The sequence below is a fragment of the Sorex araneus genome, chromosome 2, assembly GCF_027595985.1.
Source record: "Sorex araneus isolate mSorAra2 chromosome 2, mSorAra2.pri, whole genome shotgun sequence".
NCBI classification, from domain to species: Eukaryota; Metazoa; Chordata; class Mammalia; order Eulipotyphla; family Soricidae; genus Sorex; species Sorex araneus.
Genome location: NC_073303.1, coordinates 13856531 through 13870152, shown reverse-complemented (window position 1 = coordinate 13870152; position 13622 = coordinate 13856531). Strand labels below are relative to the sequence as shown.

Genomic DNA, 13622 nt, shown 5'->3' with positions numbered 1-13622 from the left:
CTGTTCCTTTCTATGTCTGTGAAATGCATCACTATGCATTTGAATTTTTGTGATAAATTATGCCTGCGGTGGACTGATTGTATTAATACTTTCAATCGATGTTCCTGCTTTCTAACATCTTGCTCCTTCCCAAGCACCCAAAAAGCATACACTTATTATTGTGCTTGCCTTTTTGTAAGATTGTGCTACTCATTCTTTTCATGGGGACAAGCACAGGTTAATCAGCAGATCTGATAGGTATGCAAAACAGAGGTAAGTCACTCTAGCTCACAGGCATCCTAGATCCGCCATAACCAAGTCAAGTCAGCAAAGATGACTAAACCACCAAGCCTGTCTGGCTTCCATAAACATATAGGGGAAACTGAGTCAAGATCCAGCATAGCACAGGTCAGATTAGATCAACACAGAGGATCTATGAATGAAGTAAGCAATAGAAATCACATAATCACTTTCCTTAAAATTGTATATATTTGCAAACTGTATTGGTAGAAAAAGTCATATATCCACAAATATAAAAAATAACTATAAGTGTATTGGTATGCTTATTAGTATATATTGCATATGTCTATATCTGTGTGTGTGTGTATTCAGAGTCCCCCTAATCATGTGCATCAAGCATTAAAAGCAAGAGGTTTCAACAGTTAAGGCCTGGGAGTGGCACACACTTCTGCTTACAAGTCATGGGTTCTACTCAAACACATGCCAAGTATCTCTGAGAAGGGCGTCTAAGAAGAGCCATTGAGTGGAGCGTGGGGTCGCCATGGCCGAGGTGCAGCAGCTCCGGGTGCAGGAGGCGGTGGACTCCATGGTGAAGAGCCTGGAGCGCGAGAACATCCGGAAGATGCTGAGTGTCATGTTCCGGTGCAGTGCCAGCTTCTGTGAGGACACCCAGGCGACCATGCAGCAAGTGCGCCAGTGCACTGGGAGCTGCCATGCACCGCTGGCCCAAGCCCAGGCCCTGGTGACGGGGGAGCTGGAGAAGTTCCAGGTCCGCCTGGCCCCGTGCACCGTGCCTTGCAATGACAAAGCCAAAGGTTCAGTGGATGCAGGGAGTAAAGAGCTTCAGGTGAAATGACAGCTGGAGAGTTGTGTGGCCAAGCGTGTGGATGACCACATGCATCTCATCCCAACCATGACCCAAAAGATGAAAGAGTCTCTCTCATCCATTGCAAAATAGAAGTCTGTGCTCCAGGTCCTGGAGACTAAGGGCAGGAGTCTCTTTGGAAGAGAAAATGGGAATGTTGGTCTTAAACAGTGTGAACAAATGAAGGAAAAAAAAAAAGAAGGCAGCAAGTTTAAGGCTGCTTACTTGCCTCTGGACACTGGTTCCTTTATTTTTCCAGCCTTAGAAGTAAAAAGAAAAAATCGGGTGCTTAAGTTTGGATCAGAGATAACACAGGAGACATTTGAGAACCTAAATATCCGTGGCAAGTGTTTGTCCTGGCTGTAGGATCGCTCGTACCAGACCACAGTTCTCCAATGTGCCAGCTGCTTCTTAGCACTCAGTTGGGTACCAGAAAGCTGGCAGGTTCCTCTCATCTGCTAGTGACCTGATGGAGAATGAAGGGAGGTCTTTGTCCCAACCTCCTGTTGACTATAAAGATCACTAGGGGTGTATGGTACCAGGGGTCACACTCAGGGACTCACACCAGACTTTTGAGTAATCTTCTGCTCCAAAACTCGCTTAGCTTAATTCTCATAATCCCATCGCATCCACCTAACTTTTCCTTAGCCTATCATTAACTTAAAATCTGTAACTTCAATTATTGTTGTTTTATCCTCTGTGGGGCTGGAGTGATAGCACAGCGGTAGGGCATTTGCCTTGCACGCGGCCGACCTGGGTTCGATTCCCAGCATCCCATATGGTCCCCTGAGCACCGCCGGGAGTGATTCCTGAGTGCAGAGCCAGGAGCAACCCTTTGCATGGCCAGGTGTGACCCAAAAAAAGCCCAAAAAAAAAAAGATCACTACATTGTTTTTTATAAACCGGTAAAGTAAAAATCCATAAGGTCTCTAATTTGGTGGGGGGAGGGAACTGGTCTGTATTTTGCTTGGTTTTATTTTGTATGCAAGAGCAAGAAATTGCTTTAAGATAGAATTGGGAAACAAGGATAGTTTGTTTAAGAACTTTGAAGTGATTGGTGTCTATTTGTGGCCATCACAATGTAAATGTACACTACTTGAAATTTTCCCGCATTGCGTCTTTCAGCTTGGAGACCCTGCAGAAACATGACAGGTGATATTACAGTGAGTTTGAGGCGGAGCTTCTCTGTTACTGGCTGCCAGAATGGACCTGAGGCTCCCTGCAACTGAGTGACAGGATAGCGTTGAGACACTCTCCCTGGGAGAGAGAGGGGAGTCGGTTGGGTGTATACCAGGAATGAACAGTGATAGAGCGACTCTTTACTGTTGAGTTTGACTGGATCTAGAAAAACCCGGCTTCCATAGGTAGAGGGCAAGGAAAGCCTAACCTCAGTATGCACTGGCCCTAAAATGACAGAGCCCTAGGGAAGCAACCCCTTGGCAACAGAGAGAAAAAAGCAAGTAGCTAGGGTTGGCAGAAGTTGTGACTCCTTTAGAGCAAAGGAAAACAACCCGTTTACCAAATACACTTTTGCCTGGGGCTTGACATCCTTCATTGTCCCGGTACCAGCGCCTTATCATTTTGATAAGGGCCTTGTCTTTTTACCAATGCTTTACTTGATACTATAGCCTGTCTGTTTGATGTTCAAGATTGTGATATATTTTCCTAGTGGTTTGGTTCTAAAAAATAAATAAGATTTAATTTTTCCTCCAAAAAAAAAAAAAAGAAGACCCATTGAGCAGACTTCCTCATCAGTCCCTGGCAGAGCTTCAAATCCTTCTAGCGGTGCAATATTATCTCCTATTGGATATGGATTGTACATGTAGCAAGTGTAAAAAGAACATCCATGTGCAGTTTCTTACCTTCGTAATCTCCCCAATTCTCTAGAGAAGTTAGATCAATTACCATTGTCCCTTACTTTACAAGTGAGAAACTGGGGCTTGGAGTGGTTAAATGACTTGCCCAAGGTCACAAATTTAGTAGTTTGCTAGAGCCAGAGTAAAATCTCAGATCTTTTTCCCCAAAGTCTTGTCCTATTTCCTATATAATTAACCTTGCTTCTCCCAAATATCCATTTATCCAACAATTGAAATTAATTTTAGTGCAACCGCTATGTGATTATTACATTTATCTTCCTTCCCAAAACACACCCAATAAATGAACTTCATACGGATCCTGTCACTAGGACATTACAATTTTGGGTATTCTATGTGCAAATTCCGCTTCCTCACTTTTTAAAAGTCAAAGCTTAATCCACTTGTGTTAAAGTCACCAATAACTTCAAATACAGGGGCCGGAGCGATAGCACAGCGGGTAGGTTGTTTGCCTTGCACGCGGCCAACCCGGGTTCGATCCCCGGCATCCCATATGGTCCCCCAAGCACTGCCAGGAGTAATTTCTGAGTGCAAAGCCAGGAGTAACCCCTGAGCATCGCTGGGTGTGACCCAAAAAGCAAAAAAAAAAAATAAATAACTTCAAGTACAATCACTGTCAATGTCACTGTCATCCTGTTGCTCATCGATTTGCTAGAGTGGGCACCAGTAACATCTCCATTGTGAGACTTGTTACTCGCCCGCACGGCCGAGCCTGACAAGCTCTCTGTGGTGTATTCGATATGTCAAAAATAGTAACAAGTCTCACAAGTCTCAAGTATAATAAATGCAGCAAATGTAGTTAGTTCAGTTTTTAATTTGAGTGCTGTAAAATAATTCTAAAGCATCCCTTCTCTTTTTGTAGTGCTGGAGGCTTGGAAATTTTTTTGGGGGGAGGGAATATTGTTTAGTTGTTGTTTTTGTCTTCTTCTCCCCAAGTTTTCTTGAGGAGTCAAGAGCAACTCCCAGAATTACTCAGCAATGAATTGTGGGCTTAAACAGGTCGGAACTCTAGTTAGTTAATTTGGCTACTCTGGCCCAGGATGCTGAGAGCAAGTGGGGTCACCCCTCACAGTGCTCACATGTCACTAGCGTTGTTGACCTAGCAGTGTTGGGTAGGGCGTATGGTACCAGGGGTCACACTCAGGGACTCACACCAGACTTTTGAGTAATCTTCTGCTCCAAAACTCGCTTTGCTTAATTCTCTTAATCCCATCGCATCCACCTAACTTTTCCTTAGCCTCTCATTAACTTAAAATCTGTAACTTCAATCATTGTTGTTTTATCCTCTTTGGGGCTAGAGCGAGTAGGGCATTTGCCTTTCACGCAACCTGTATTGGATTCCTCCCCCCTCTCGGAGAGCCAGGCAAGCTATTGAGAGTATCTCGCCCACACGGCAGAGCCTGGCAAGCTACCCGTGGCATATGGATATGCCAAAGACAGTAACAATAAGTCTCTCCATGAGAGATGTTACTGGTGCCCGCTCAAACAAATCGATGAGCAACAGGGTGACAATAACAGTGACAGTGACAGTATCCTCTTTTAGCCAGTTTTTAGATATTGAGAAAACCCTAGCCATTCCTTCTGAAGCCATCTCTTTTTATAGGAACCAAATGCAATGTTCATCCTCTTGAAGATTCCCTTTTCCCCAAGAAAACCCACATTATCTCCTATGCTCTGCAAGAGTTTACTCTATCGCTCTTGGAGCACTTATCACAACACACCTTATATTAGTTGTCTAATTATGACTGATCTTGCCAATAAATTTCATTCCTTTAAAGCTTAATCCTGAGATGTCCTTTTTCATGCTATATCCTCATTTTTGGCTAAACTTTCTTACTAAGAATGTTTTCTCTATTTGGAGAACTGTCTTACTTTGTTTCTCTCTGTATCTGAGTCTCTTTCTAGTTTATTATCATCAATTGGGTCTCAGTAAAAATCATTTACTCAAAGAAGCCTTCCCCAACCCTAATACCCAGCATATACCTTACTTCATTGCATATCTAGGACCATAAAGTTTTATCTTGACAGTTCAAACGTGTACTGGGAATTCTTTATTTTGGGCCTCCCAAGCAGGGATTCCCAGACCCACTCCAACCGATATTCAAGTCAGCTTACAGGCAAGATGGTTCCATGCTTGGGTTCTGAGATCCAGTGCACTCAGACCCAAAGGTCTAGTGGGAACCATGCAGTGACTGAGATTAAACTCAGGGTCCTTTCCCCCATCTCCCTTCCCTGTGCTTCTGGTAGCCTGGAAGTCATGCCCACGAACTGCCTCTGGTGCCATATAAGTTCATTAACAACCATAATCCAGAGACTCACAAATTAATCTCTCAGAAGAGAGCAGCGCAAGGGCAACACACTGCAGAGATGCCTCCGATTCCAAAGCTACCATCCAGTTAAAAAAAAATTAAGTTAAAAAAATTAAGTTAACAGCTATATCATTATATTCTAGAATCCTGGAGCATGCAGCCTCATTCACATCTACTACTCTATACAACTGATGTACCAACACAAGGGCTTAATGGCTCCAGGGTGCAATACAACAATCTTCACACAATTTCCTCCAAGGAAACTTTTTTTGATCATTTTTAACTGATTATTCATAATCAGCAATACAAAATTAATTATGTAGGTCTTGCTTTGGGGGCAGGTTTTTGGGGTCGGGGTGGGAACATTCAAAATATGGTGATGGGAAGCTGTAATGGTGGTGGGATTGGTGTTGGAATATTAAATGCTATAAACTATTGTGAACAACTTTATAAAAATGAAACAAATTTTTTTTAAAAAGATAAAAATAAATAAACTCAGGATCTTGTACATGTAATGCATGCATGCCAGTCATTGGAGTTATTTCTCTGGCCCTTGTACTGGTGAAGAAAATTAAAAGTGTGTCATTTACACTTTTAATTTACACATATAATTTACTCTGTTTCTTTTTATTCTATTAAAATATAAGCTTCAATATTTATGATAAAAATTCATGACAAAGTGGGAATAGAATAAACATATCTCACTGTAACAAAGGCCATAAACAATAATCCCACAGCTAAATTCATAACAAAAATGCTCAATGGCAAAGCAAAGACAAATTTTCCTTTTTAATACTAGGTTTTACACTCTCACCACTATTTTTCAACACAGTATGAGAAGTACAAGTTATGGCAACTTGGCAAGAAAAATAAGTGAGAAGGATATAAATTGGAAAAAAAGAAGTAAACATTATGACATGATAATATTCTTAATGTTTTACTAAAATTATATTAGAAACAGACCAATATAAAAAAGAAGTAGACTACAAAGTCAATATAAAATTTGCCACATTTATACATATAAAGAACAGACTAGATAGAAACAAAGCAAGGAAATATTCCATTTATATTTGCATCAAAAAGAATTAAGGAATTACAAACTTAACAGAGGAAGTATGACTTTTCCATTAAAAAGTATACCACTATTAAGACAAATAGAAGGCATAAGAAATGGAAATCTATTCCATGCTGATAAATTGGAACTGTTGATATTGTTAAAGACTATCCTACCCAAAGCAGTACACACAACATGCAGATTCAACACAATCTTTATCAAAATTGAGATGGCATTCATTCAGAATGAAGCAAACGTTACTAAAATTAACATGAGACCACAGGAGACGTCGAAGGGTTTTGTCAATGCCATCCTGAAGAACATAGCTGAGAAGCATCATGTTTTCTAACCTCAAACTATACTACAAAATAAGAGTAATCAAAAGAATATGGATATTGTAGTGAAAACACACAGAAAAATGAAATAGATTTAAGAACCCAGGATTCTCATTTCTAAAGACAATTATGCCAAAGAAGCCAAGAGCATGGAACGGAGAAAGAAAAGTCTCTACAGCAAATTGTGCTAAGAAAACTGGATATCTACATGCACTGTAGCACTGTAGCACTGTCGTCCTGTTGTTCATCGATTTGCTAGAGTGGGCACCAGTAACGTCTCCATCATGAGACTTGTTGTTACTGTTTTTGGCATATCGAAAATGCCACGGGTAGCTTGCCAGGCTCTGGCATGCGGGTGGGATACTGTCGGTAGCTTGCTGGGCTCTCCAAGAGGGACAGAGGAATTGAACCCAGGACTGGAGCGATAGCTACATGCAAGATAACAAAATGGGATCAGTAATACCATGCACAAAAATTAACCCAAAATTAAAGACCTGGATGTTAGACCTAAACATATTTGTTGATGAACACAAAGGCAAGACAAACGATGACATCGGTTTCAGCATTATCTTAAGAGATTTGACTCCATTGGCAAGCAATACAAAAGCAAAATTAAATGGGATTATATTGAACTAAAAATTTTTGGCAAAGTAAAAGAAAGTATCATTAAAACATAAAATATACCTTAAAGAATGGGGAGAAATATTCACACACTATCCATCTAACCAAGTACTAGCCAAGATTTATAAGAACTTCAGATTTCAACACAAAACATAAACACCCACATGATAAAAAAACTAAATAGACCCTTCACTAAAATAAATTCACAGATGGCCAACAGGCACATATAAATAACCATATTAGTCATTTTCAAGGAAATGCAAATTAAAATGACAATGAGATTTCAAAAATCATACCTGTGAGAATGTCCTATATACAAAAGGTCAGAAAGAATAAATGATGGCAGGGCTGTAAAGCAAAAGGAATATGTATTCAATTAACAGGACTGTAATTTGGTCCATAATCTATAGAAGACAGCGGGAAGATTTCTTGCGGAAAAATTATGTAATCCAGTAATTCCACTCCTGGGTATAAAAAAAACCCACAAGGATCCTATGGTCAGTGGTGAAGGGACACAGTACTACGCTATTGCTCATGGTATTTTTAGCACTGTCACATTGTTCGAAGAGGGAATATAAACATTTGCACTGTTGTAAATCAGTGTTATCTCAATAAACAAAAGAGACAGGAAAGATAAATGCACACCTATGTTTTGTGTAGCACTATTTACAATAGTCAAGACCTGAGAATGACTCAAGCATCTAAGGAAAACTAAATGGATAAAGAAGACCCATCCACAACGGAAAAGTATTCAGCTTTTAGAAAAGTTGAAATCTTGCCTTTTGTAACAAGATGGGTGGAATTTAAAGGGTTACACTAAATGAAAGAAGTCAGAATGATATGGACAAACATCATAGGATCTCACTCACATGTGACAATTCACATGTGATATACAAAGCATCAACACGAGGGAAGAGGCAAAGTTCAGTGAAAACAAATTTTTGATTCTATCAATAAGATTGATAATGACCAAGTAGGAAGGACAACTGGGAAGAGTCTTAGAGACATGCGGGAGAGATATTGGCATTTTGATGGTGGGTGTGGTAACCCTTGAAACTCTAAACCTTTTAAACATTTATATTCTTATAAATTAGGGTTCAATTCAAAAATGTAAACCTATGAAACAATAAATATACATAACTTTACCTAAAAAACAAACTCATAAAATATCTGTTGCAATATGGAAGGCAGCCATGCTTACCACTATACCTCCAATGTGGCTATTTGTTGTCTATGTGATAGAGTCCACCTGTATACTGTTTTCTACTTCATGTTCTTTGCACATCACAGGCATTCAATAGACATGAGTTGTGTGAAATAATGTTTTTACTGCACAGTAAAATCACAGTGACATTTATTTTTAATTTTTTAATTTAATTCAGTTTCATAAAGTTGTTCACAATAATTCACTACATTTAATATTCAAACACCAATCCCACTACCATGCACCTTCCCACCACCATAAAGGAAAGTGTGTGTGTGAAGATCGTTGTATATCATCCTGGAGCCATTTAACCCCTTGTATAAGAGATAAAAAGCATGTATGTAAAACCCAAACAAATGTGTGCTACTTTTGGTACATCAGTGGGCTAGAATATTAGAGGTTACACAGTCACATTCATGACCACGTGCTCCAGGAATCCTGAAATTTAGAATATGATTATTGAGTAGATTCACTCATAGGTAGGGCCTATGTCTCTCTCTTTTTGGCCAGTGATGATATTATATGGTCCCGGGGGCAGTTTGTGGGTGTGACTGCCAAGCTACTGGAAAACTTGAGAGCTGGGGGGCAGAGGCTTGTTCAGTCATGAGTCCCTCATACCTGGGTTTTTCTGGAGGTTCTCTAATGAGTGAGGCTCATTTAAGCCTGACAGTAACTTTATAAATGCTACCTCGCTCATGACTAACTTGTCTGAAGTCATTGAGTATTTTACACCATCAGTTTTTTTTCTTATGTGGACCTAATTGCCGAACTGCAAATGCATGCTTTTCAATATCATGATATGAGCTCAGAACATTGGATTTGTATTCTGTTGTTCAACATATTTCATCTCTTTCACGTTTAATCAGTGACTATCACTAAGGATGGGCCAAGAAGAAGTACTCACTAAAGACACAAGTGAATGTGGCGCACACCTTGTATGCAGTTAGGCCCTGAGTTCAACATCCATCACTGCTCTCCACCCAACATGGCTGGGCCTCAAGCACAGCCAGGCCAAGACCTGCTGCCCTAGGCCTAGAGTTGAACTGTCAGGTCCACACCTGCAAGCTCAGCATCACTTTCGATGCACCTTAGTTGTGGAGCCTATTAGGTAAAAAAGTGCTGAATAAGACAGAAAGAGATAGGACTCTCAAACCTGTCACTTGAAACTACTTCTTACTACAGGATTATGATACTTCACCATAGACATTTATCCTCTTAGTACTGAAGTCTCATCATGCCTGACATTTTCAAGGACAATATACAAATCAAATATCTGTATACTGCCTAAGGCAACTAAAATCTCTTATTTAACATAAAAAGGTAGATCCTTGGGCTGAAGTAATAGCACAGCGGGTAGGGCATTTGCCTTGCACATGCTAACCCTGGTTTGACTCCCAGCATCCCATATGGACCCCTGAGCACCGCCTGCGGTAATTCCTGAGTGCAGAGCCAGGAATAAACCCTGTGCATTGCCGGGTGTGACACAAAAAACAAACAAACAAACAAACAAAGGTAGATCCTTGGGGCTGGCAGCACTCAGGGGCCGCTGGCTCTGTGCTCAGGACCACTGGTGCCAAGTCTCCACCTGATCCTCTGACACTCAAAAGATGCATTCAGGGGGCTAAAACAATAGCACAGCAGGTAGAACGTTTGCCTTACACACAGTCAACCAGGGTTTGATTCCCAGCATGCTATATGGTCCCCTGAGCACTGCCAGGAGTAATTCTTGAGTGCGTGAGCCAGGAGTAACCCCTGTGCATCACTGGGTGTGACATCCCCCCCAAAAAAAAGGTAGATCCTTGATATATTTTCACCTGATTTACTATTTTACCTAATGTCTCTGGACAATATACTATCTTTCTACTAGGTGTTTCCCAGTATTTTTACAACCAATTTGATCTCACCAGCCTTATTCTGGACTATATCACAGTTTGTACAGCACCAATTCCCACTGCTAAAATTCTGTTTCTTTAGAGCAAAAATGTCTTTATACCAGTGGAATTCATTTATTGGATTGAAATTAATATTTATTACCTGAATCATCATCCCAGAAACTAGTATTTTACATATAGCACCTTATTTAGATATAAAAAGTGTGTTTTTTTAAAAAAATTTTATGTGTCCAGAGCAAACTGTGAAAGAGTGGAAGACATATCTTGCATGCATGAGTCCTTGAATTCAATCCATGGTACTGTGTGATTCCCTGAGCACCACGAACATAATCCTGGTGGCACCTAAGTTATTTTTTTTTAATTTTTTTGCTTTTTGGGTCACACCCGATGATGCACAGAGGTTACTCCTGGCTCTGCACTCAGGAATCACCCCTGGCGGTGCTCAGGGGACCATATGGGATGCTGGGAATCGAACCCGGGTCGGCTGCGTGCAAGGCAAACGCCCTACCCACTGTGCTATTGCTCCAGCCCCCTATGGTGGCACCTAAGTTAAACAATGCCACATGTGGCTCTGGTGACCCCAAGCACAGTTCTGGGATGCACATAATCACCAGGACAAAGAACCAAGCACCAAACAGGCACAGTATCACTGGGAGTGTACCCAAGACTCTAAGCACAAGTGGGAATACCCAACCCCCAGCAATAATAATAATAATAATAATAATAATAATAATAATGATAATAGTAATAACTGTGGTAGGAACCTTCTTAGCGACACCGGTGGAGAGTCATAGGCCTGTTAGTGGCAGTGCATGTATACCAATACCACAAACCTTATCACTATTGTAACCATGTTACTTATATTACAATTAAAAAAAGTAAACAATCTAAAGTTAGAGCTATCATATAAGTCAGCAATACTGCCTTTGTGTATCTATCAGAAGAATTCAAACATATAAATATAAACAGGTAGATTTCCTCCTATGCCATGCAACCAGACTCTGAGCCAGGCTGTTTTCACTTGGGGCGCCCCAGAAGGGGGTGGGTGAGAGCCCCCCCCAGCCCAGTCAGCTGACTTCCACTACCTAACTGCTGCCATGCTCCAGGCTGCTTTCCACATGCTTGGGCTAAGCCTCAAACATGAGTGAACATATTCCTCACACGTGAGTGACACATCATCATAGAGGGAAACAAGTATATATGCCTCTCGGAGAGCCTGGCAAACTACTAAGAGTATCCCACCAGCACGGCAGATCCTGGCAAGCTCCCCATGGCATATTTGATATGCCAGAAACAGTAACAATAACAGGTCTCATTCCTCTGACCCTGAAAGAAGCCTCCAATCATTGGGAAAGATGAGTAAGGAGAGGCTGCTAAAAATCTGTGCTGGGACAAATGGAGATGTTACTGGTACCCGCTGGGGTAAAACAATAAACAACGGGATGACAGTGATAAGTGACATTTCCTCCCCGAAGCTTTATTTTATCATTGTTTATTATAATTAAATTATGGAAGCAACCAAAGTACCCATTAGTCGATGGTTGGGTAAAGAAGATATTGCACATTTATGTAATGGAATATTATTTAGATGTGAAAAAAAGTATTGGCATTCACAACAAATAGAAGGAGTTGAGCAGATTATGTGAAGTGAAATAAATCAGAAGTAAAAACGACAGGTACCAAAGGATTCCACTGATGTATGCATCATAAGGACATAAAATTGATGAACAGACCAAGCAAATTAAAAAAGACAAAGTAGGGGCTGGAGCAATAGCACAGCGGGTAGGGAGTTTGCCTTGCACGTGGCCAACCCGGGTTTGAATCCCAGCATCCCATATGGTCCCCTGAGCACCGCCAGGAGTAATTCCTGAGTGAAGAGCCAGGAGTAACCCCCGTGCATAGCCGGGTGTAACCCAAAAAGAGAAAAAAAAAGACAAAGTAGTGGACACTGATATAAAACTATGAGTGCGTATGTGTGCGCATGTGTGTGTCTTTATTAGGCAGTGACGGAAACACACCGAGGACCAATCAGAACACAGTTCCGGAGAAGCTCCTGCATCCCCCCCCGCCTCACTATGCTCCGCGGTTCATTCCTACCATTGCTCAGGGGCTCCGACATTCATTTTCATCATTGCTCACCGACTGTAAGGAGTATAGTGGATCCCACCCACCGCAGCCCCTTCTCCGGAAGCAGAGCAGGATGGAGTGGCTCCTGGGACTGATTCTTCCAGAAGCCCTGAGCAGGGACACCTCCTGTGCCTTTGGAAAGACACCAGCCACGCTTCCCACACAGCTTTCCAAACTCCAAAATTCCCGATATTTTCATCTTCAAGAATTTCCGGAGTTTGGACTGGAGCAATAGCAAGCGGGTAGGGCGTTTGCCTTGCAGGCGGCCAACACGGGTTCGATTTCCAGCATCCCATATGGCCCCCCCGGAGCACCACTGGGAGTAATTCCTGAGTGCATGAGCCAGGAGTAACCCCTGCGCACTGCCGGGTGTGACCCAAGAAGAAAAATTTTTAAATTTCCGGAGTTTGGGAGAGGGTGAGGGACGAAGACTAGAAGGGATGGGGAGGAGAAGAGCGACGTGCCGTTGTTGGGGGTAAGGAATTTAAAAGAATAATGATAATCACGAAATAAAATTAAGTTGCCTCTTTAAAAATCAAAAGGCTACCCAAGTTGCAGAGTCCTAGGAGGTATGCAGGTGCTTGGTCTAAACCATATTGGTTTTACCTACTTTCAGCACTCTGAGATTCTATGATCAGTTCTGGAAGTGGTAAAAATCCAAGTTTCCCCAAGGGCAGCCGAGGACTAAATTTACAAGCAGGAGTCTGGCCAGAGAACAGGCTCTATCCACCATGTTCATCCTTTTCTGCATTGATGTGTGACCTGAAACATCAGGTCAGAGGCAGAGGAAGGAAGAGGAAGCAAGAGAAAAGGGGGAAGCGTGGAGTAGGGGCTCAGAAGCCCTCCGTCAATCTCCTGGCGAACTCACGACTTGCATGGCCCTTCAAAGACAGCCCAACTTGAGGCCAGAAAGCCAGTAAATATCATCAGCACTTCTGAGATGAGGAAGCAGAATCTCTGAGGAGTTGCTTTCCTTAATATTCTTTATCCAGCCTGGGTCTTCACTTATAGCCTACATTGGATGAGTGATTGTCAAACTGAAATGCAAAATTGATGTTGATGGTGATTTATATGGGAATTCCAGCCTCCCAGGGACCATGGGTCCCAAATGATATTAATATC

At 41.6% G+C, this 13622-nt stretch overlaps 1 pseudogene; it reads left to right on the top strand.

Annotated features, from left to right (window-relative positions):
* Positions 1–760: 760 nt before the first annotated feature.
* Positions 761–1177, top strand: LOC101539307 (protein FAM136A-like; annotated as a pseudogene).
* The last annotated feature ends 12445 nt before the right edge of the window (positions 1178–13622 follow it).